Raw genomic sequence first — 26,220 nt, forward strand, 5'->3', positions numbered from 1 at the left:
AAATGAGTATTGATACACGGAGAGATGGCGCGGATACACAAGAGTTAACGCTCCTTTGATTCACAGCCAAACCACATAGTTGAGCCTGTCTGACAATCTGAAGTGTATATTTTGTCATGAGTTGCCAGCAGAGATGGAAAGATATTCACATTTATTACAGGTTTAATGCTCGTCTTTTGACTGTGGGAGGGGATCAGAGCAGCAGAGGAAACTCAGGTCAAAAGGTCAACACACAGCTCAGTGGATCTTATAAGGTCTGCTGAGGTAACACAGCTGTTTGCATGCGTTAAAGCTGACTTACAGATTACTCAGCAATGTTCGAGACATCTGGAGGTATTCTATTTTTGCATGACAATTGCAACAAACTACATAATCAGAATCTATGCATCCACAAATGTGATGACAGCTGAAGAGAGACAGGGAATGTGGGGAGGAGAGAGTGGGGGGATGACATGCATTAAAGGACCGAGGATATGTATATGGGGCGGCTGCTCTACACAATAAGCTTAACCAGCGCCCCCAGGTGTGTGTCTGTGGTGACTTTCACAAGTGGAGCCCAGTTAGTGACGCGTTTTCCATCACCCAGCAGTGGTTGGTCTGCCAGAGAGGGTAGGCGGAGCTGAGCGGCTGCTTTTCCGCTCTCTGCAAGTGTTGCGAGTAAACAGTAATCTACTATGGCTGAACAAACAAAGAAAAGATCGATGACTATAGATATAACTTCAACAATAAGTGAAAATCCAAAGAAAAAGAAACAAACTCGACACTCAGATGAAGGCGCCCCGTGTACAGAGGCTACAGTCCCCAATGCACTGATCCTGCCTGCATGTCCTGTCAATACAGGCAAAAATTTGCTCCAAAAAAATACCTTAAAAAAAAGTCATTAATCTCATGTTTTACATTTGGCGTTATATTTAATGAATTCATTATAAAGCATTTGTGCGACCCCCCAAAAACACGTGTTTAAGGGTCATTGTAACTGACGAGCATACTGTTTACCATTATACTGTGAAAGCGTTATCATACTGTATATAATCTCATAATATTGCAACTGAAACTATGTGAGACTTCTCATATTTCATCTTCAGCTTTCCACATCACACGTGTAGGTTGCATGCAGGAGTTATGATGTCATAAATCTTGCTTGTACAGTTCATATTCTCCTTAAACTCAGATTTAAGGCAGATAAACTTTTCACCCTTCAGCAGAGGGACGGGGAAACCGCCTTCTGGTGTCAGAGTCTGCACACAAGTTATTCTGCAGAATGGAGCTAAAACATTCAAAAAAACATGTCCTTTTTCAGAGGGAGTCTTTAAATATCTGTTAAAATATTTTAATTTGAGGCCAGGACAGCTCAATTCATAGAACGTACCTGGACAGTAACGAGTTTCACATGTCTCTGAGACCGTCTTATACATTTACAGTGTACTACATCTGAGATAGAGCAGAAGCTGTTTTCACACAGTTGTGTTAAGTCATCCAATCAGCTTCAGACAATAAAAGTCCCCTTCACACTACCCTGATAACCACCTCCCCATTCATCCATTATACGCACTGACCACTAATGACCTGAGATGGACACAAAGAATGCACACTTAAGATGCTCGCTGAAGACGAATGGGTGAAGATGCACTCTGAACTATTGACAAATGGCGTGAAACACACACACAGCGAGGACACACACTTAGAATGCAAAGTGAAGATGGATGACGCAGTGAAGACGCTCCCTGAGCTGAACTGTAGGTGACAAATGAGCAGCAGGCCCAGTGGGTGTACTGACCCCCTGCTAAGGCCGAGCAAAGGTGGGTTATTCTGTGATTTGACAAAGGTTAAGTGACCATTTATTCACCTCCTCTCTCCAGCTGATTCACAGGCCTGCAGATACTCTATACACTCATTCTTTATACGCTATACATTTCTCTAAGTTAAAGTAATAAAAAGTGACTTTGATTTAAGTTATTTCAGCTGGAAATCTGAAATGTACGGAGGCACACTGCTGCCATCGAGTAAAAGGAAACAACTATATTAAGTTATAACGTAACAAGATGTTTTCATGTTATTAAGACATCCAAACAATTTCATGTAGGATATGAAAGTTATTATTTTTTTAAGATGATTTTTTGGGGCCTTTAATGCTTTTATTTATAGAGAGGACAGTGGATAGTGTTGGAAGCAGACGAAGAGAGAATGGGGGATGACACGCGGCAAAGGGCAGAGGATTGGAGCCACATCGAGGACTGTAGCCTCTGTACATGGGCCGCCGATTTAACCGCTAAGCTAAACTGATGCCCTTAAAGCTACAGTAGGCCCCTTTGTATTTAGTTTGTTAAAAAATTAGTCTGGTCTGAATCAAACAACCAGTCAGGGTTAGCTTTCCACGTAACTAGCCAATCACAGCAACTCTGTACAAACTAGCGCCATCCGGCTTCCACGTGACTTGTGTCAGCAGCGCGCTCGCAGAGGTCGTGTCAGTCAGGAGCCACGGCAACTTGCGGTGAAATTTCCTGTGCCTCCTTTGCCGACAATAGCCTATCGCTAAAGAAGCAAAAAGAAGGAAGACCTTGGAGGAGAAAAAAGCTACAGAGAGAGAGCTAAATAAAAAGAGGCATCAGGCAGCGATGCAGAGGTTGCCCTGTTCCTTCTTGTACTGGTAGCTCTTATGGTAACACCTAGAGGTTAAAAGGTGGTGCACACCAAGACTAACAACAGTAATGATAACTTTAGTAGTAGTTCTGGAATAAAGAGCATCTCCCCTCTCCTTTCCCCTCTCTCTCTCTATCCTTGCCTCGGTGCTGCAGAGAGACTCACCGCACAACAGCTGCGCGGCACACACCAGTTGGAAAATGCACGTGCATGTTTGGCGTAGCGGAGTAAAACAGAGAGGCAGAAGGTGATACCGATGCTTTGTTTTTACTGGTGTGGCAGCAATATGCCCTCAAAGGTCTAAAATGTATTTAACATACCATGCTGTCTGTCCTTTGACCCCTGATTCAGATTGAAATGTTACATAAGTGGTTAAAATATATTTATAAGCAACATAAGTCAAATAACATTTGGAACTACAATTTTTTGTGCAGTAGTTGTCATAAACTCTGAACCATAAAGACAGACGGTTTATATTTATAGGCTGACCCTAATCACAATAATAATCTCTCTTTGCACCAAATATAGAAATGTAAAACAGTAGTTGCATGTTATTTTCCAATCAAACAAACCAGAGGGTAGAGTTTGTTATAAAGTCCACCTCCTTCTCTGTGACTGACAGCTTTACCAAACACTCTTTGATCCGCTCTCGTACAGTAAAACTTCCCCATCTGGAGCTTCCAGCAGCTCAAAACACAAGAAGTTAAACTAATTAGCAAACATTTAACCAGAGCCTGATAGAAAAACAAACAGCAGCCAGCAGTCTCTGTTTGGGCCTTACACTCTTTGAATGGGATGGATCCATCAGTGCAGCACTACAGAGCGCGATCTTAAAGAGCTGTGACCGGCCATTCACAGCAGCTCTGAAGCGTTTGTCTACATGCCGATACTCTGCCCAGTCACACACACACACTATCATTAAACTTTTGACCCTGCTGCGTCTGTCACTCTTTGACTGAACATCCCTCTTTGAGTTCTGGGACTACTGTCCATGTCGTGGTCGGATCTGCCACACTCAGTTTACTTGACTTGTCTTTATTGTTTGGTTGTCGTTATCGCTCCTCGGCCCGCTCACCTGATGATGTAAGTCAGCTGTTGTGAGCGGACGATAAATCCTCCAGCGTACGGGTTAAGCCTCTTACACCCTATCTGATCTGCCATCTCAGAATTACACCCCATTACCCTGCAATAGCCCACACTACAGAATGGCTACGGTCTGTTTCACGGCCCATTAGCGGCCAATAATATGAGACAGTTTCATTCTTTTAATGGTGATACTGACTGACCATCAATGAAGCTAAACGGGGAGTAAATGTGGGTACAGAAATATCATACATTTGAAAGGATCAACCAATCAATGTTTATTTTTGTAGCCCAACAAAAGTTATCTTATGACAATTAGCAGACATAGAGAAAGTCTAATTGTACTCTGTGTACTATTATTTACAGAGACGCAACATTATTTCACTATGAGCAGGCACTTTGAAAGGAAAGAGAGACAAGAAGAGGGAGGTGGATAGAGGGCATGTGCTCAGAGGTAGAGTTGTTTGGCTTTCAGTGGTTCGTGTACATCCCGAAGTATCCTTGGGCAAGGTACTGAACCTTGACTTCCTCCCGGAGGCACAGCCTGCGGTGTACGAATGTGTGTGCATGATTAGCTCATTAGTGGCCTTGTATGACACTTAATTTGTGAATGAATGTGTGTGTGAAAGGATGACACGTAGTGTAAAGAGCCTTTATAGATAGAGATTTTTCTTGCATCTCAGCAGCTCCTTTTGCAACATAAAAGTCAAGGACAGGATACAAAATACAAACATTTGATTTCATAACACAGAAGACAGAATTCAAGGTCCTTTAACGTACTTTTGATCAGGGATTAAACTCGATATCTAATTTGAGGATAGACTGGAGAGTGACAGAGTGGTTTAGAGCAGTGGTTCCCAACCTTTTCTCCTTGGAGCCCCCTGCTTGTATCTAAGAAAGGCTGAGCCCCTCACACACGCACACCAAAACAATGAAGTGATTCATTCCAGATCTTTATTGACAAAAATGAACACCAATCAGCCTATCATCATAGGTCTTTGTTGTTTTAGTTGATCAAAGTTATCTTTAGTTATTGTAATAAACACCTCTTTTAGTTTCATTGAAATATGTTGATGTGGACGTTTCTGCATGCATGAATGAATTTATCTCAAACATATGTATGGATGAATATAGTTTTTAGTAGTTGAACAGACTTTTGATTATCAAAGTAAATGCTTTTTTAATGATTTTATTTAACATGTGCAAATCTAATCTTAACGGTTTCAGTGCAGACAAAGCCTCGTGCACCCCCAGCGATCTTTGGCGACCCCTAAGGGGGCCCGGACCCCAGGTTGGGAACCACCATTTAAGATGATGAGAAGGAGACACACTTAATAATCCCCGAGGGGAAATTCAATGTTTTCACTCCGTTATTACAAACATGCACCGTTAAGGGATTCAGTGCCTTGATCAAGGGCCCAGAAAAGGAACTGGCACCTCTCCAGCTACCAGCCCCAATTCCACGCTTGATACACAAAGGGACTTGAACCAGCCACTCTCCGGTTCCCTAGCCAAATCCCTACACACTGAGCTACCGTCTACCCAAGGGAGGTGGCTACACAGGACAGTGAGACGGACTGTAAGATGTAAACACAGCAACAATAACAATAACAACAGGTGATACAGACTTATAGTGGCAACGTTGATTATGAAATGATTCATGTTAGCTAGAACAGCTACAATAATGATAATTATTTATCATTATCATAATTATAGTATGAGTGAATATAATAATGGTAGCAGGGGGAGGCTCACTCGGCAGGTCGATATCATATGTTGTCAGAGCATGTGGGTGTGGACGAGCCGGTTTTTACAACAGCTTAGCCAGCTGATAGCCCCGATAACAAAGCAGTATCCATTACTCGACGCTGCATCCAGCCACCATTACGAATTACCTGGAGGTCACGACCTCTGAGCCACTCAGCTTCCTCGCCACTCTGCCCCAGCCAACCGCTGGCCAGTACCACTCAATACCCCAGGTCCAGTTTCCCCATCTGTATGTATCAACCCCCTCCCTCCTGCTCCCCGTAGCAGTGTCTGGACAGGAGAAGAAGGAGGAGAAGGGGGTGTTGGCGCCTAAACAGCAGCAGATGTGGCTCCGCAGAGAACACCGGCCCTAATTAACTTCAATGGATTTCCTAATGCGACAGCTACCATATTTCATTTACCGCGCACCCGGACCCCAGCGGACCTGACGGGGGCCAACTGATACTTCCACACTCCTGCATTGTGGAGAGCGCCGGCGGTGGAGGACACTGAGAGTGAGGGGTGACGGGATGGGGGAGCGCAAGGCGGAAAACAGATCAGAAGACATGACCCCTCTTACCGAAGGGAAATCAATTAATTCAAGCTTTTTTATGGGGCAGTGTCTGCGACAAGGGAGTGGGGGTGGGGCTGCAGCCAAGTCAGCAATCTGACGCTGTGCATCATTTCATTACATCAAACAAGGAGACAGTATAAGGAGAGAAAACGGGGTTGTTAGGGTGAAAAGGATCGAGAAAAAGAGACAAACACGGCCGCTAAGCTAGATGGATGCATAGGAAGAGAGGGAGTGAGGGGAGCGGGGGAATTTATGGTCCCGGGTCTTATTGTTCCTGTACACGTGAGGGTGCACAGCTGGGGGAAAAGAGGGAAATGGGGTACAGATGTAGTGTATCAAACGCAGAGGCCTGAACTTCAATAGATACATTACGATGCGCTCCCCCGCTGCACTCCCTCACCGAACATCAAAACCTCCGTCTACCTTTTTCTCACCCTTCCAGCTACTGCCCCCCCCCTCCTCCATCCAACACACTTTTACCTGATAGCCCCGTTCTCTCGCTAATATCCTTAGCCTGCCCTGTTTTTTTTTCTCTTGCTCTGCATTCATTCCACTTTATTCTCCTTCCTTTATTGGCGCAGCAGGTAGAAGCTGTGGCCTCCTTTGAACTGCGACTAGCTTGTTTTAAAACCTACCTTAATACACGTACACATACGTCCAGCCCCTAATGACATGGGTATATTATCATGCCCCAGACGACAATACATCACAGCTGTTCACACTTGCCCCCACCTCTACTTCCCTTTAAAACACATGCACACACACATACACAAATCATTATAAGAGGACGTACGCAGGAAGGAGTGGAAGTTAAGGGAGGGCGGGAGAGGTCTGTGCCCCCTGAATCTGCAGGATTTGCCCCGTTTTAAGACTGCAAGGCGGGGAGGGCGTGTTGATCGGGGGGTATCAGTTGAAGTGGAACTGGCCGTGACCCTCTCCTCCTCCTCTTCGTCTTCCCTGCAGACTAAAGTGAGAGAGAGAGAGAGAGAGAGAGAGAGGTTCCCCAAGGAGCAGAGAGCTGAGACGTTGGATAATTCCCGGTGCTTTCCCGGTGCCTATAGAAGAAGGGGCCCCTCTGGATTTGTCAGTTGTGGCTGCAGCTGTCTCCGGGCAAAATGGACCACAGTGGACCTGACATTTGATCTCTCGTCTCTTTTTCTGCCTCTCTTTCTTGTCCTTTTATCTCTCTCTCTCTCCCTCATTGCACTAACTCTCTATCGGTCTTGCTCTATCATTCCTTTCTATCCCTCTCTCTTTTCACTTCTTGGTCTTTTTTTTATATTCTTGGTATGTCCACTCTGAGTTTGCTAAATTTGAAAATGCATTTTTTTCCCTTTCTGTTTGGCTTTTTTTTTGTGGACCGGACAACGTAGGCCAAGTAAACTTTTGTCATGAGCCTGCACAGATGCAGTCGGGTGCTTCCGCAATCATGCCAAGAGCCCCAACCTTCTGTCACCTGCAACCCACTGCGTGATCACATAATTTATCTAATTGTGGCCCTGCAACGCCTCAACTTTCCAGTGGCACAGAGACTACATTGAGGGAGGCGATATAGTGTCTGATTTAATGGGATCTAAGTCTCCTGTGTGATTCATCTTATTAGCAGAGAACAGACAGATCGATGAGGAGAAGCGGTATTTGAGCACCATCAGCTATATGATACTAATTAGCACTCATATCTTATTACCAGCCAGCACACGCAGGATGCAAGATACAACCGGCCCTCAGTGCTTTGTGCAGAGACCTGACACACATTATTTACTCAAGTGCAAGTACCAACAGTTGTGTAAGCACTGACTAAATGTCTTTTTTAAATTTACAGGCTCTGAAATCTAGTCCGAATATAAAAGTAACAAAAAGTAGTCCCCTGAATTACATTTTTAGCGGCTGTTTCTGAGCAAAGCTAACTGAACATTAGCTGTGTCCCAGTCCAGGGGCAGCAGCCTTCAAAGGCCGTATTTGAAGGCCGATCAGTCACAGAAGTGTGTCAAAGGCTGTCCCATTTCGAAGGCTCCTTCAGATGCGGCCGGCAAATGCGTCCAGGGCAGCAAAGGATCCATTGGGTGCATCCTTTGCGGCCCAATGTATCCCGAGATGCATTGCGTGTCAAAAGAAATGGCAAACTTTTACGCGGCTGAGGAATACACTTTAAAATAAGGTTTTTGGTTTACATGTTTAAGAAAACGAAAGGGCCCTTGAAACAAATAACTTACTCAACATTAGTTATGCTAGCTACTTAGCCCCCAAGCTACCTGTTGCTAGGCAACAGGAGCAGCGTATGGTGACACAGGGGTAGACCAGACGGTCTCAGTTTGGCTTTAACGGTCTACGCAGGCTATGAATGGAGCATCCTCCGTGGACTGCCTCCTTCGAAGGCTGCAGCCCTTGGATTGGGACACAGCTATTATATCACACGAGGGAGATGTTTTTTTGCTTGAAAGTGAAGAATGACATGAATGAAATATGGTAAAAAGAGAGTGAGGATGACATGCACCAAAGGGCTGCGAGTCGGACTTGAACCCACGGCCGATGCCACAAGGATTTTACTCCTACACATGGGATGCCTTTCTACCAACTGAGCCAAACCAGCGTCCCATTTTTGGGACACTTTAGAGCTAAATTCAGTCTAACTTTAAACGTTACAAGTTTCCGCTGCCTGTCACAGACAGCTTATTCACCAAACACCTCTTCTCTGTGCTTGTATCCATTGCTTATGCACTGATGGATACGCCAAGAAATTGTCTTTTCGATGAGCTATTGCCCCAATCATTTAGGTTGAATTGGCCCGCAAAAATAAGCGATAGTTCTCCTACAAAGCACTAAAGCTGAAGTAACTAGTAACTTGAAAATGTAAGGTGTTAGAAGTACAGATATTTTTGTTGTGTTTAAATACAAATGTATCATGAAAAATAAACACTCCAGTAAAGTACAGGTTCCTCAGAACTCTAGTTAAGTTAACTAACAAAGTACAACGCTACATTCCAATCTGCCTGACTGTGTTTAACTTAATAGTTTGGAACAAAACACATTAAAGATGAACACAATCTAAGCACCAACTTAATTAGCAAAAATCTGTATGGGATTTTGTAGGGAGACAATTATTACTCTCCTTTTCCTCGAGTGAAGTTTAATTGACATATCAGCGCCTGAACCTGAGAAAAGCATCTCAGTAATTGGCTCACTTTGGGCGTATAACACATCTGGTTCCCAGAGCCGCACAGTCAGGCCCAGAGTCTCTATAAAGTGGAACACCATCCATAAAATCTCCATTAGAGCGGGGCTGCCTGGAGGTCGCCGTGAGGAGAATCAGGGGGTCACCGCTCCACTGTAATGCCTTCACACGTGGGGTTAGAGGTGAGCGCTGTTGACATTCCTCCCATGACTGTCTGATATTAGCATGATTGATCTGCCGCAGCGAGGCTCTGGGAAGTACACTCCCCACTTGGCTCCTGAACTTAAACATTTATGTTTTGGTCCTGCGTCTCTCAATCCATCCCGTCTTCTTCTCCTCCGTCTCTCTCTCACCTCGACGTCTGGTGGATCTCCGAGCCAGGCTTTGGTGTCACACAGGGATTGACCTTGGAGAAACGGTACCAGAGAGTGTTTATCTGGCTTTCCTCTTAGCTAAACCAGATAAAAGAAGAGAGTCGTGATTGATCACCCACTCTTTCGGCCGGGAGCTTCTTAGGTTTTTCTCTTAGCGGGTCAGTGCGAGCTACAGTAGATGGCTGTGAGTTATTGCCTCGACAAATTCCACACCTTGTGAGTGCCAATGGCCTTGGATGGATGGTAAAGGTTTCTACTCCTGCGCAAGTATATGAGTGGTACATTTCTTTCCCTATTAATACATTCTAAGGTTTTACCGCTGCTGTGGACACGGTATGCCCGGAAAAGATGAAAGGGATGGGAGAAGAGGACTCTTTAAAGTTGACCTACCGCTTTATTTTGCTGCCTTTGTGAAGCACTTTGTACAAACATGTACAAGACTCCCACAATCAGAAGTATAGCATGGATTTGAGTCTCCTTACCTGTCCAAACACATGAGCTCTTGGGGACAAACTGTAAGTGCAGATGAGATCCTCTTTGGTGAATCCAAACAGAGCTCTGGCAAGTACCTGCCGATCGTTCAAGGTGAGACCTTGTGTGCCTCAAGTGTCCTTATTGTGTGCCACTTCATGGGCCTCCTGTTGTCTGTACGTCTCCCTGTCTGTCTCTATACGTTCTCTATTGCTTCCTCTTTCTCAGCCCAGTCAGTCGCAGCAATGAGTCTGGATCTGCTCGAGGTTTTTCCCTGCCAGTGCTTGCTCATGGTGGATTCATGTCGGGTCTCTGTTAATAATAGAATAAAGAGTACGGTCTACTGTCCAGGTCTTCCCCGCTTTGTAAAATCAGCATGAATCTATGAGTTTTTACAGTAAGGAGACAATTGCACACCCAGCTTTCCCGTAGGCCGCTCGGTCATTAAAGCCCACTCACAGTCCAGCTTATCTCTCCCAATCAAATACACTGGCCCCATAATACCCCAGGATGAACTAAATCACATGTAATTGGAGGCTTTATTTTTTCCAACTCCTTTCAGCCTCTGCGAGCTCTGTGAAGATAACCCTCCCCGCTGCCGCAGTCTCTGGTGTCTTTGAGTAAACAAACAAACAAACAAACTTGGAAACAGACGGTCAGAGGCTGGGCGGGCTGGTCAGGGTTCAGTCACCGGGGCGACGGGATCCCGGGCCGTTTGTTTTCCCCCTGGGAGGTGAAGCGGGTGAGATCGGGGGGGCGACTTGTTGTTTATTACTATAATTTGTCTGAGTGGCTCTGGAGAGATTTCAGGGCTCTTTGAAGCGGGGCTGGATGAAGCCCGGAGCGTGGCATGCTGTGCCGGGCTTTGGGCCCAATTTCCAATTCGCGGAGACCCCCGCCTCCGCCCGACCCACCTCCTTTCTGTAAGCTGCCGTCCCAATCCTTTATCCTGAGCCGCGTCATCCCGGATCCTCCAGGATCTTAAGGGCCACACATATGGAGAACTTTTCTCGGAAGTCAATCTGTCATGTGTGTTTTTATAGGTTCATACACAAACAAGTTAAAAAGAGCGGAGGGACTAAATTCTGCTTTAACTGTATATGCCAACATCAGAACTGCAGCCATGAAAGAGAGACAGCTAACGCTAGCATGTTTCTGTCACAAGGTTAGCAGGAGCTGCTAATTACTTAGCATTTGTTGAATCAAAATTCTATCGAGAGGGATTTAAGGCTAATACTACAGGAATAAAAACCACACTTATTCCAACATGGGAGAGTTAACATATTATTCCAAGGTGGTTAGCATTCATGCTATCAATGTAGCCACACCAGGTAATTACCCTAAATTAGCTACTTTGGTTGTGTTTTGTTTTTGTAGCAGTTTCTTTCAAAGTGAAACGAGTTAAGAAACAGAGAATAGTTCCCATGATATTTGCAGAATCTGTTGTATTACTTTTAATATTGGATTTTATTTTGAAGTAGCTGCCAGTGGTGGTGCTGCCATTCTGACAACAGTTTGTTGATATGTATGTAGTTCTTTCTTACCAAGTGGGAGATATCGCCGTGTCAAAATTAAAAACTTTAGAGGCTGCTGTGAGCTGTTTTTTCCCACTCTGCTGCTTAAAATTACTGTTAAAAGCTAGTAAGTGAATGCGACGCAATATGTTTTGCACGTAAATGAGACGCTAGTTAGTTTAGCTAGCTAGATGCTATTTCTAAAATATATGCCCAAAACCTTTTTTTTTAGCCTCTTTTGAAAAGTGGTGGATAGATAGATAGATAGATAGATAGATAGATAGATAGATAGATAGACAGATAGATAGACAGATAGATAGATTTATTGATTCAAAACTGGGAAATTGTGGAATATATATATGCAGCAGCTGTATTATTATAGCGTACATTTGCTGCCCAGAAAATAGTAAATCATTTTAATTTATATATAATAACATTATAATCAATTCTGTGAGTTTAAACCTTCAAATTTAATCTCAACTGAATGGGAGACAGACGACTCATTAAAAGCTGCCTTGGCCGTTTGTGCAGACAGTGTGTGCTCCGTGTGTGTGTTTGCTGGTGCTTGTCTTCATTTGTTGGTGTGTCTGTGTTTATATTGTATCCCTGCATAGGAAGTCCTCTCACCCAGCTCCCAGCCATCATGTGCATGGCTGTCTGTGTGCTATGTCCTGGGGGGGGGGACGCTCAGTCCCAGAGAAGGTTTAATTGGTGTCAAGCAGGCCCTGGTGAAAAGCCGTCAGAGACTAGAGATGCTCAGCGAGACAGGAAACCTTTTATTAGGGGACTTCCTCCAACTGCATGACTCTGTGTGTCCCGCTCCGTCGTATTGTCTCTCCCCATATCCCTCCCTCTTAAAATCTCTCATCACCGCTCAGCTTCCATCTGCTCTCTTCCTCTCCCACTCACTCTCAGTCGGCTTCAAACATTTACTATTTATCACTCGTCCTCCCTCCCTCCACGCTCTCTCTCTCTCTCGCTCTCGGTGGTATTGTTTTTAAGTCTGATGTCTGTCCTTGAATGAGTGAGGGAGTTGGTCTCTGGGGGAATCCGGTGACCACAGAGGCACACCAAGCCAGCCGCTCTAATGATGAGAGCACTTCCTGACAGCCAGCAGACACACTCATCATACACACACGTCCAAACATACCACCAGACAGCAGCTGCACAGCTATGCGGGGGATTTTTTTCTCTTACAAACCATCAATTATAACCGGAAACTCGTGAGCAGTTAAATTATTAAATAGATTTTTCTCATTGTGTTATAATGGGCCACTTTAAGTTGATGACACATTTCATATAATGAATTTAAAACACTTTTACTTTAATATTATTTTAATTGCCATTCATAATATACAACAGCCAAAGAAGGGACATTTGAAATAAAAGAAAGATTATGACCCCCCCAAAAAACTTCCACTTAAAGTACGTACATCATGCTGCCTCCAGTCCCCCAGAGGGGCTAAAATATAAAGAACTAGAAGGTCATCAAGGAGCACAGACCTCTTCCAAGGCTGAGTGTCCATCCTCCATCATATGAAAACTTCAATTACCACCAAATATGTCGGGTTAAACCTGTTGGATTCGCCATCATCGCTTGTTCGTAAGACACAGTCAGACTTAAAACAACATTTGATGTGGTGTGACTAAGTTTGGTGAAAATCAGGCCAGTGGTTTGTCCCTAATGTTACTGAAAGACAAACAATCAAAACTGGAAATATAACCTTCTTGGCAAAATAGAGTTGGGGTGTCTGCGACGAACCTAACTGTCTGTGCCTTTTCAGCCCATGTTTGGGTTTGGCAATTTAAAACAGCTTTAACCATTTTGGCCTTCCATTATGGTTGGACGCCATGTTGTACCTTTAAGCTGCCAGTTTACAAGGAATAGCTTCATATACATCGTCCCCAAACACTTTTCTGATGTGAGATTGGGGGAGCTGTGAGAAATTTACAATCCAAAATGAGACGTGGTCCGGCAAAAGGCGCGTTGCTATCATGAGAATGCAGAAAGCGACTGTGTCATAGACCAACAAACACCTGGTCTAAGGTCTAAAGTCTGTGGCGCAGTCTGTCTCTGCTATTAAAGGGCGCATTATGGGCATACATCTGCGAGTTCACAACACAAGTCTCTGCTTGTTACACACACCGGGAAGCAGCAGCGTTTCTACTCGTAAGGAAAAAGCAGCATATCTGCAGATACAGTGAAATACCGTTATTAATGGGACAGAGCACTGTGAGACAGCAAACCTTTGTTTCGCTCATCTCCTTTCATCATGATACTGCTTTAGGTTCGGTGCTGATCTGGTGAAGCCAGAAGACGTGGACAAGCTCACCGCTACCTCCACACACGCACGCTTCACCTCAGGGAGATTCCTGCTCGAACCCCACACCGGCCAAAAACTGAAGCCAGAGAGTGACGCTAAGCTCTACATCATGCACGCTCATTCTGATGCACGCTTTCTCTAATACATGCAGAAACACACACTCACACATGCAACACACCTACATACGGGTCTGTATGTGACTGACTGACTAACTGAGTGAGTGAGTGAGTGAGTGAGTGACGGTCCTTTTAGATCCATAGAGAGAGAGAGAGTTGCGACATCGCAACGGCGGATCATGGAGCATACTGGACCTCCACTGACGCGACTCTCTGTCTATACGGCTCTGGATACTTTGTTCGGGGGAGTAGGCTCCGCTGCTTGTCCACTGTCCTCACCTACGTCCCCAGCGCGCACCTGCTTTCAAACATGTTGTCATCAGCCTCATAAGGACAGTCCCACAAAAGCGCACAATGACCTGATGCGGTCAGCCACATACAAGGTTTTGACCTAGTCTTGTTTATCATCCTCAAACATATCTACCTGTGCCACTGACAATTGTGGCAGCAGATATTAAAACACTGTCCAGTGTCCATTATGCACTTTAGATTGTGCCATGTGTCCTGGTAAATAGGGCCCAGAGTTTTTTATCATTTAATGATAATGAATCATCCTCCTCTCTATGACCGCCGGCTTTCACTCCACCTTTGCTCATTCGTTGGAAACATCTGTCAAAACTTGAATTTAGGCAACCATTCATTAAATCATAGATATATTTGCCATCATAAAGGTGAGGCAGCAGTGAAATGCAATGATGTCGCGGCATAATCCCCTCGGGTGCGTGACTGTGACTTCCGGTATGACTTTGTTCCGCCCTTCACAGCTCCACAAAGACCCTTTCAGAAGAGGAGCGTCTTGTCTGCTGATTTGATTATCTTGCTCAACCTCTCATTGTCCATGGTGTCAAACATCCTCTGGGACCAGTCTGACCAATTGACTTCTGGGCTGGTTCCACTGGGTTATAACGTAATGGTATAGTAGATGTTTTGTTGTGATGTAGGATTGGGAGTCTGCAGAGGGGCTTTTATTTTGAAAATGTTTTGAAAAGGGCGTCTTTTTAGCAGTGCAGAGTTTAGAACAACTTTTTGGACACTTTTTACATCACTGTGGTGCTTCTGGTGGACTCACAGGTATTAGCTAGCATGCCCAAAATCAGCTCAGGTGTTAGTTATATTCAAGTGTCCCAGTAAGCCATGGCAGCGTAAGAACCAACATGCACAGTCCACCATGAACTGTGCTTTTAACACCTGTGCCTTTCAAACTGTCCTCTGTATAAAAAAACTTGTTCAACGTTTTAAGTGACACACTAGAAATGATTCAGTCAATTCCTCTATTAGTGAAAGCCCACGTTTCTTTTCAGATTACACACACACACACGCCAACCCACACATTTGCATGAATATACACAAACACACCCACGCACACATAAAGATAATGGAGCAGCTGCATTTCTCCAGCGCTGCCTGCTGTGTTTTGTCAGCAAGTTTAACTGTAACCGTAACTGTAACTGTAATTACTGTTGCACAAGAGCCGCCTGCCCACACACACACACACACACACACACACACACACAGATACATATTTGCAGTGTAGACAGCTTCTCTTCCTACACATGCACTTAAACTTGCTGGCAGTCAGTCAGGCAAACACACACAGACACACCTGCCTTTCAGGTAACTGAAGCTATCAGATCATACAATCTCTCACGTGTGTTTAGGGAAGTTTTTGAGATCCACTTGAGGGCTTTTCCACTTTGCTTTTACATGTCAATATGAAGCAGTGCCAAACTTGTCACCGGGAAGTCTCACCAGCACGTTTTCATGCATAATTGACCTGGACCCAAAAGTGCTCAAAGCACAAGTGGAGAACAAACCATTCTGTGCCGGTTTGGATACGTCACAGTTCACACTCACAGAGTGGTGGAAAAACCATCTTGGTAACAGGAACCAGGAAACGAGGACAAGCAGAGACTCATCCTGACAGCTAAGCTGCAACGGTGGACGCCTAACTGCCATTGTTACGAAAGCCTGCACAAAGTTCATTTGTTTCGTGACGAGACAAGCTCTCACACTCCTCTGTCGGGAGGATCTGTGTGCGCCTGCAGCAGGAGATGTCTGTAAAACAATACAAACAAAAAGTGATGCTAATGGAGGCGGGAAAAAGAAAGCGTTGAGCGTTTATCTTCAAACTGGACACTCTGCAATCAGCCCTCCTGCCAATCTGCCTCTCTCTTCCCCTCTTTTTCTCTCTTTGTTCCTTTTCTCTAACTCCTCTTTTCTTTTCTTTCACCTCTCTTTCACTCCCTCCGAACCTCCCCCACTCCTCCCCCACTCCTCCCCCTTTTCTCTTTCTCTCTCTTTTATTTCATTTATTCCTGAATGCCACCCCTTTTCTCTAAGTCCCCCTTTTTTCTCTCTCTCTCTCTGCCCTCCCCTCCCTCCCCCCTCCACCTCTCCTCCACCCCTCTCTTGTTCGATCCCTGACTCAACTTTCACATTCCTGGAGCATTCCTGTAGGATTAGCCTTTAGCATTCTCAGGCTATGCAGAGGCCACGGCCCCCCCACTGTGACGGTGGCAGGCACTAACGGACGACAGTGAAAAGTGTGTGTGTGTGTGTGTGTGTGCGTGTGTTATCCTCTCACTCTCTTTCATCACCACCCTCCTCCTCCTCCTCCTCCTCCTCCTCCTCTCCGCCTGCTGCCCCAGTTCCATCGCGCTCAGCTTCCATTACAGTCAGCAACCTTCAGTCCTCACCTCCTGGTGTCCTGACACCAACCAAAGCAGTTTCACACATCCACGCAGACATGAGTACCGACTTAACAAATCATCAGAGTAGGTAAGGGTGGAGAGGGTGGAGAGGGACAACAAACACCACGGCGCTAGTCAAGAAGGCACAAAAGCGACTGCACTTTCTAAGAACGCTCAGGAGGGTAAACCTATCGCTCTTGCTGTCGTTCTACCACTGTTCCATTGAGAGTGTCCTCACACACGCCATCCTGGTGTGGTATGGTAGCAGCTCTGCAGCAGATAAAAAGTCCCTGCAGAGAATGATAAAGAACTGTCTAGAACATCATAAACCAACAGCTACCTGGCCTGGGCGACATCTTCACCTCATGTTGCCTACACAAACAACATCCTGCCCGTCACCTGTTTGAACTGCTGCCCTCCAGAAAACGCTACAGGTCCACCAAAACACGCACCACAAGACTTATTAGACTTATTGAAATTGAGCGGACTAAAGAGATAAGTGGAAAAAAATACAATATTCAGGTGATGAACAGTAACTAAGGGCTCTTTGCACCTAAAGTCCGAATCAAAGTCCAAAAAAACAGACCACGGCAGCTTTTACCAGCGGACCAAAGGTTTTGATGCACGAGGAAACTGCTCTCTGATCGGTCAGAGTTTCCACGTGGGAAAATGCCCTGAAGTAAAAGAGAGAGAGAGGACACTTTACCCTTATTTCTATCAGAGCCCTCACCTCGTCGCGCCCCCATGTTTGTCCTCTGCTCATCTTGTTGCCTGGCTGCGTGTCTCTGTAAGTGTCAGCACCCGTTAACAACCAACAATGGACAGTTTTTTGGTTTGCTTCCTATTTTAGGTCCTACCTTAAGTCCGTTTATGTTCTCACCTGAATCGAACCGGACCATGGTTCGTTTGGAAACAGACCGAGTCCCTTTTTTTCTGGCGGACCATGGTCCTGCAGTTTAGTCTGCTCCAGAGTGGTCTGAATACATCCTAAGTGTACCAGTGACGTTTTTGTCATGTGGTGCAAAAAAACACTTTAATGGCTGCAAACATGTACTTTAATTAAAAGAAAAGCACCCTGTTTAATCGTAAAATCATTACATTTCATATTTGAAATTCCAATTAAACAGCCTAAAAGACCAGGACAATTCTGGAAACGAGCTTATTACAAGCTCTCAAACAATTGAGGAAAAAAAAGTCTTAGCATCAGATAAAGTGACAGTGCTGCCTTCACTGCTTGGCTCAACTGAAGCGTACTGTAGCAAATAGAAAAGAAAACCAACTTCTCATCTGTCTTTTTTCTCTGATGGAGAGCGCGGCCGACTGCAGCTGCCAGCGGTACCATCGGCACGCCGAGTTGATTAATGTTTATTTCACTCGCACTAATGATCACCGAAGGAAGGAGCATCCCAATTACTGTCACGCTGACCTGCCCGGGAGTTTCATGAGGACATAAGGGACAGAAGAACATAAATGAATGTCTGACAAAAGGTGTGTAATACCGACGCAAAATATGATACATTGAAAATATCATTGCCCATGCGGAGACGAGATACAGTAAATTAATTCCCTATCCTTTCCCTTCCTGCTTCTGTTCCTCTTTATCCGAGCCTTCAAGTTAAAAGTGAGCACTATGAGGTAATTGTGCCCTTTTTCCTGTTTGGTCTTCTGTTTCTATAAGGGGGCTTTGTGTCGAGTCAGTGTTACAAGCCAAACTAGTAGCACCGGCCTACCACATGTGGAAACACTCACATCACCTCCCAGGACAAAAAAACTTGGCAGGGATTGACTGGAGGAGGGGTTGGGGGGGGGAGAGAAGTTAAGAATGAGTGTGTGTGGATGAGAGAGAGAGAGGAAGAGAGAGAGAGAGACCCTTTTTGCACAGAAGTATCACCTTACTGCAGCCAAAATAAAAGTGCGATCAGAGCCAAAGACGCACCTCAAAAACCTCTCAGCTGTTTCCCCCGTCTCTCCTGCCAACATGACTCATTTTTATCCTCACCTCCCCTCCCTCCCTCCCGTCCCTCTCCCCCTTTTTGTCATACTCAGTCTCACTCAGTTGCCTCTCCAAGAATTTTTGCTGAAAATTAAACACTGGATTTCTCCTGCTTTTCCAAATCTACTGTTTCTCTTGAGTATTTTTCCTTTTTATACCCACTTGGATCTGCTCCTTGCGCAGCTCTTTTTTCACTCAGTTCCACAACTACTTTTCACTCTCTCCGCTTCTAATTTCCTTCCTTATCCATCCCTATATCTAAATCCCTCTCTCCTGGCTCATATTCCAGCTCTCTCTGTGAATGTACAGTACAGTATTCTGTTCCTCCACATCAAGCTGATTGCTTTCTGTCAGCCTGTACCGCTGTAGGGGTCCCAGAGGGGGCCCGGTCCCTCACATCTAAACATCTGTCCATCCCATTACCATAGCTGCTGCCGAACCTGAGCCCCTTTTACTCACGCTGACAGCAACACTGGCGAGAAACGGGAATGATATCCAAGGGAATGCCGGGTTCCCGGGTGTCTCCTCAAAGCTCCTGATTATGTGAGCCAGCTGGTTGAGAGACGCGAGGAGTCGCCAGGCGGCGTTCCGCAGGGGCATATGATAGGGCCCCGGATGTTTTCAAAGTATGGGTATGGTTAGGAGCATGTACAGGGATCAGTGTAAGGATGGGAATGCATGCCCTGCGCCGGGCATCAGTCGCCTGGGTCGTTTGGTTGGAATGTGACTCAGGAAACCCATAATGGGGCTTACTGTATGTGCTGTCTGGATGACTGTTGTCTTTTAGCACTGTGAGGCGCAGAGGAAACGGATACAGCCGGGGTGGTGGTAGTGATGATGATGATGATGATTATGATGATGATGGTGATGATGATGAGTACGAGCATTAGTTGGGAGGGGACGCTATGGCCAAAAAGACAATCACCTTTGAACTTTACAAGACTAAAACAAGACGCTAAAAAGTTCATAGACTTTTAATCTCTACAAACCAATATCTGCATATACAATAATCTGTAGGAATTTGGGTATTTAAAGCTTTTTTACTTCCTGTTTGTAGTCCATTTGTAGTCCATTTTTCTGTCCTGATATAGTTTTGACTATCTTGAGCAGTCCTTGGTTGCATTCAGGCAAACAGCCCATGTGAAGAGATAAAAGAGGCGTAAATTAATGGCTGAGATGCAAACTTGGACCCCCTCTGCTATCATCTGACAAGGATTTACCTTTTATTGATCATTTAGGTAGATGACGTCGAAAATGGCCTTCGAATAATGGCCTTCAAATAATGGCCTGTTTCACACAGCCTGTTCAAGTCCGGACTGTTAGGAGGCAATTGCCTTTACGCAAAGAAGGTGTGAAGACGGATGGATCGACTTATTCCCGAGCGAGGGTAAAATGGATCGTGAGATTGACAGATGGGTTGATGCAGCTTCAGTAATGTGAGTTGTACCCGACTGTCGTGGTGAAGAGGGAGCTGATCCTGAAGGCAAAGCTTTTGATTTACCAGTCGATCTATGTTCCAACCCTCACCTATGATCACGAGCTTGGGTAGCGACCACAAGAATGAGATCGCGAATACAAGCAGCTGAAACAAGATTCTTCTGAAGGGTGTCCGGGGTCAGCCTTAGAGATAGGGTAAGGAGTTCAGACATCCGGAGGGAGCTCGGAATAGAGCCGCCTCTCCCTCGCATAGAAAGGAGCCAGTTGAGGTGGCTCGGGCATCTGATTAGGATGCCTCCTGGGTGCCTTCCTTTGGATGTCTTCTGGGCACATCCAACTAGAAGGAGACCCCGGGGAGACCCAGAGCTCGCTGAGGCGATTATATATCCCGTCTGGCCTGGGAGCGCCTCGGAATCCCCCAGGAGGAGCTGGAAAATATTGCTGGGGAGAGACACGCCTGGGTCACCTTGCTTAGTCTGCTGCCAACGCGACCCAGCCCCGGATTAGCGTTAGAAATGGATGGATGGATGGACTGTCCCACTGTTGATCTTGCAAAGCAGTATTTTTATTGCAGCATTAATGCATCTACCAAGACACAAAAACACGTGTGAAATACATACACTGATAAAGTAAGTCATGACCTTTCCTACGATAGACACACGATTATGTTAAGATGACGACCCTGTGAACTGTACATGTAGAGAATAGAAGACAAAATTGGTTCTGAGAGATTGGAAGAACCGAGGGAAAAAGTCCATCTTTACAGTTTGTGCAGCCTCTGAGGCGTGAAAACTCGGCAGCTTGTGGACAGCAGCACAGATATTTTGAAGTGGCATTGATGGAGGACAAGCTGCCTCTGATCTGCAGGGACAGTCAATCGCAATTCCAGGGTGAAACAGGAATGTGTGGACGAACGAGCCGGAGAGACAGTTTGGAGATGGATGAAAATCACATCCATCACAACCAGCCGTAGTTACCAAACCAGAACCTTTTCCTGAATAATCACTCACAACAGGACTCGTCTCGCCGTGTCTGTGTACTTAATTGTGATGTGTTTGACTAATTTTTGTTTTCCAGCTTTGTCAGTGTCAGTGTGAGCAGGTAACGCCAGATCAGAGCGGATGATCCTCGGCGATTCGTCCTTCAGATGGACTAAACATAATCCTCCCCCGAGCGTGTTGTGACTTTGACCTCCTGTGTGGCCGGATCAGATAAGAGCTACAGGTAAACACAAACACTGTGAGAGGAGGGAAAACAAAGCGCTAATGATAAATGGCACACACACGCTTGGACACACACGTACACACTCGTAGTCTGAATGCAAAGACAAAAAGCTGCTCTAATGCAACCGATGCTGTTGCACACACACAGAGCAGCGGTGACCTTTCACAGTTGATTGTAGCACGCTGAGTAATGAGGGGTCATTTGCTTCAGTTAAATATGTTTAGGTTGTAGGCGGGGGGGTTACGACCAGAGGCATAACCACATGCAGACTCACAAAGAGGCATATACACACACAAGCATGCATATAAATAGATGTTTCTACACTCGTTTTGATACAGAAACACTAACAGAAAGAGGCACACACACATGCATACAAATCTGCAGATGCTTTTTCATGTTCTCCACCACACATACACACACACACACACACACACACACACACACACACACGCACACACACACACAGGCCCCTCGCCTCCACACACACTACGCACTTGTCTTGTGTAAGTGAGATGTCTTCTGTTTCAACAATGTGTGCAGTGTGTGCCGACTGCCTTTTCTTCCCTTGGCATGGAGTTACCCAATCCCCCTGACACGCATTCTGCATGGATGACGGCGAGCTCTTCTCATGACGCCGCCGGAGCCACCCGTTTAGTTCCGCCTCGGCTCTGTACACGCACAGTTCACGGGGTCAGAGGGCCCAGGGGTGCCGACGCGCCCGCCCGGATAGGACCGACTCCGTGTGCGAGCGGTTATGAAAAGCATAGAGTCTGTAATGATCAGCTTTGATGTGCTCAGCTGTGGAGCTATAACGTCTGACCTGGCCTCCAAAAATATAGGGGTCCCAGTACAGTGCCATACAGTGTGAAATCTAACTGACCCTGGATCTGATCTCTGAAAAGCAGGAATTCAAACCAATGAAAGCAGCAAAGAACCTTCCTCTGACCTTGCTGCGAATCAGCAGATAGATTGTGTGTTCGTGTAAGAGTGTTTGCATTTGTGTGTCCTTGCCTGTGGCTATGCCCTCACCTCCGCTGACCCCCGAGAAAGAGCTCAAAGGCGCAGAGGTGACGCTCTCTGACCTCGGACAGAATCCCAGCCAAATTAGAAAAATCCACTCATTTATTATTGCAGGCCACGACGCTTCCACGGATAACACGAGAATGCACTCGGAAATCAATGCCTGGGTCGAGACCTGCTTGTTTACAAGTCACTGATTATCATTCCTCGTTTATTTACACATGGGTTGCTCTGTTTGCATGCTGCTTTTGTGAGATCACAGAGAGAGCGAGAGAGACTTTACTGCATCAGATTGATGATTTTATACGAGTGAGTCAGCAAAACAGGCAGAGCGAAAACTCCAGTTCCCATGTGGTGACCTTTTTTCATCTTTGACGAGCTCGATATCGTGGGAGAGTGAAGTGAAACATCTGAATCGAAACCAAATGAGATCTCAGCCCTTTTGTCCATAATTGGTGGCTTTTTTTGCGCAAGCTTCTGCATGCAGCGCCTGAGCCAGCAACACCCCAGAGCCTCTCCCAGCTGATTCCCAGAGCAAACAAGTCGTGGGCCTGTGAGACTTTCAATTAAGACACACTGAGCTGGTTATACTCAGCCTGAGGTCTGGCATGCAGCTCTCACAATCTTACACTTTTTATGATGCTTTCAAATCTATAAACTCACGTCTTATATAATCTTATCGCAGAGGCCAGAAAAAATCGGTTTATTTAAGTGCACGGATGTGTGTGCGTGTGCATGCATGTGTGTAAAGGTGTGTTTGGGAGAATGAGTCTAAATAACATTGTGTGAAAGTGTGGAAATACATAATTGCTTTTGTTGAGTGTGTGTGTGTATGTGGGTGTATGCTGCACAAACACACATGTGAATGCATGCTTGTGCCGTCAGGAAAGAGGATGTGTGTGAGCACTGCAGACTGGGGTTTGGCATGGCTGCCTGAAACTGGCACAGTGTCGTGTTGTGACGCTGTATGTTGCGTAAAAAACACAAAGAAACACACTGCACAAAACACTAAGAAACAGGGTGTGAGGGAGAAACAAAAGGCTTTTAGTTTGCTGTTAATGGAACATCAGGAGCTGGCAAAGCAGAGGCAGTGCATTTAAACAGCAATTTGATTGCTCAAGACACAGTTAGATTACTTCTTAAGCTCCATGCTGCCAACTGTGTATACAGAAGATTTACATCTCTGGAGCAATTCCTCTAGTAGAATGTAGTTTGAATGGGATTTCGACACAGGGTTTAGGGAGTTTAGGGAGTCATCGGGATGTTGTTTCATTACAGTATTCATAGCTTTACTAAAAAGATATAGGCCTATAATAAATATGAATATATAAAATGGTGAACATCAACACCTTAAAAAATGATACAACTCAAACTACTGTATCTGCATGGCAAGAAATACTGCACCTTTGTGAAATATGAGAAAACTCTTCTGGGGAAACTTTATGCACAGTGGTTTAGTGGTTAGCGCTGTCACCGCACAGCTAGAAGGTTCCTGGTTCGTATTCCGGTTTGGACGAAGTGTGCCTTTCTGTGTGGAGCGTGCATGATCTCCCCGTGCATGTGTGGGTCCCCTCCGGGTACTCCGGCTTCCTCCCACAGTCCAAAGACATGCTTGTTAAGGTTAATTGGTGACTAAAGTATGTGTGAGTGTGAGCGTGAAAGGTTGTCTGTCACTACGTGTCAGCCCTGTGATTGACTGGCGATCAGTCCAGAGTGTACCCCACCTTTCAACCAATGGGCCAAACCGGGCCCCTCCTCCTGGGCTCTTCGTCACCTGAAGCTCACTCTCACTCTCTCAGGCGAGAACACGCCCACCCCGCCGAGCCAACACCGACGGCATCACAGTTCCCTTTGCACTAGCATGCTAATCGCTGGTTACCTTTGCGCTAGCATGCTAACCACCGGTTAGCTTGTCCTATCCAGTTTGAGGCACCTACCTGTCCAACAGAAAGAAGGCCAACTCTGCACCGCTCTTTCACCATGTTCGTCGCTCTGAATGGGGCCTAGCTGCTAATTTGATCTACTCCCACACTCATCTATACGCTGTGATTGGCTCAGGGAACCACAACAGCCTCCTGAAAACCGTGCAAAGCAAAACAACAGAATAGATGCAGAGGGAAGGGTCTCACAAGGGTCTGCACACACACTCACCAACACACGTGTATAGAGGCCCATAAGTGATGATTTATATTATATTTGTAAAAGTCTATATTTTATTTTTCAAGGAACATCCTACTTATTCTCTTAAATAGCATAAAATCAAAGACAACAGCTTCCTTGTCTCTCATATAAGTATAAACAGTAATGGATAGCAGGAGATTGAAGCCAGCCCCCTCCTACACATCCTGCCCCCTGTAGCCTCTGTGATGCTCTTCAGGACCTCGGCTTCCTTCCAGGGTTACAGCCCAGGCCTCGGCCTTTCACCAGGTGGCTCCTGTCTGCACATCCCACCCTGTCTGGGTCACAAGACCACCTAACATTAAGCGTCTGCTGTAACTTGTCCAAGCTTTACGAGACCTTCTGATTACTGAAACTGGTTATTTGGTCAATGAGCAGGAAAAGACATGACAACGGAAATACCTGCAGATAATTTTGGCGCACTTTTACAGTTGAGTGTGACTGACTTTCTACCTGATGCTGAAGTGTCGTCTCACGCCGCACCCTTTCAGCACTGTGCAGGAAAAAACAATATCTGAATAATGTTCAGTCTTTCTTGGCTTTGAATGGAGATACATGTTTCCATTACACATCCAGCAGCTCGGCCTTCCTGCCTCTGTGTTATCACTTCCACTCTCCTAACAATCCCACTGAGGCTAAATGTCTGTTTGTATGTTTTTGCACACAACATAGAGACGACTGTGTTCATATTTGCGTTGTCTTTTATCTCCTTCATTTCTGAATAATCACAGGCTCAAGCTCCTTTTTTCTTTGTTTATCTTCTTTGAGCTTTTGTTTGCTTGCCTGTGTGTGTGTGTGCGTGTGTGTGTGTGTGTGTGTGTGTGTGTTATTAAAAGGGAAAAAGCGCGGCGGATGTACAATGAGGACTCCTGCTCCAGACACCTCAGGAACAATCAGAGGCTCTCCGCTCCGTTTCCTGTTTGACTTTTTATTGGCTATGCAGTCATCACCGTGGCGACACAGACAGGAAGCGCTGCAGCACTACATGATGGACAAATGGACAGGAAGATTAAAAACACGAGGAGAGAATGTGCGGATACACTCCCTAATCTATTTCAGGCTCACACAAACACACACATTAACACACACACGGAGGATGCTTTGCTTCCTGCCCTTTTGCCACCAGTGAGTCAGACATTTTTACTCTTGCTGTGTTATGTTTTGAATACCTTTCCCTTCCTTCAAACAGCATCCAGCCTGTTTTGTGGTTACATGACACGTGAAAAAGCCACCAGTGTGTATACAGCCGAGTGTTTCGCTGCCACAACACACAGTGTTTATTTACAGTACGTGTACACCTCTCAGAGCTCATTTGGACTGTGTCAATATTGAATTCACATCACACATTCTATCTCAAACAAATGAAGAGCCCAGTTTATCATTAACAGTCAAAAGTTTTGCCACTGCAGAAGAGATACAACTCTTCTGATTACATGAGTCAGGCTTCTAAGGTTAGCTAGCTGTAGCTTGATATTGTCGGTGGTTAGTTCATTGTTCAATACATGTATTAGTTCCTACATTTGTTCCTGTGTTATCGTGTGTATTAAGAGTACTGAAGAAGGCTTTTAGTGAAAGTTTAAAGTATATACACTCAACATACACTGTATCAATAAAGCCTAACTAATAGGGACGGCACATGATTGGTCAGTACAGAATGTACCGAT

The sequence above is a fragment of the Semicossyphus pulcher genome, unplaced genomic scaffold (genome assembly GCF_022749685.1).
Source record: "Semicossyphus pulcher isolate SPU_LCO1_2020_fin unplaced genomic scaffold, fSemPul1.0.p SCAF_11, whole genome shotgun sequence".
NCBI lineage: Eukaryota > Metazoa > Chordata > Actinopteri > Labriformes > Labridae > Semicossyphus > Semicossyphus pulcher.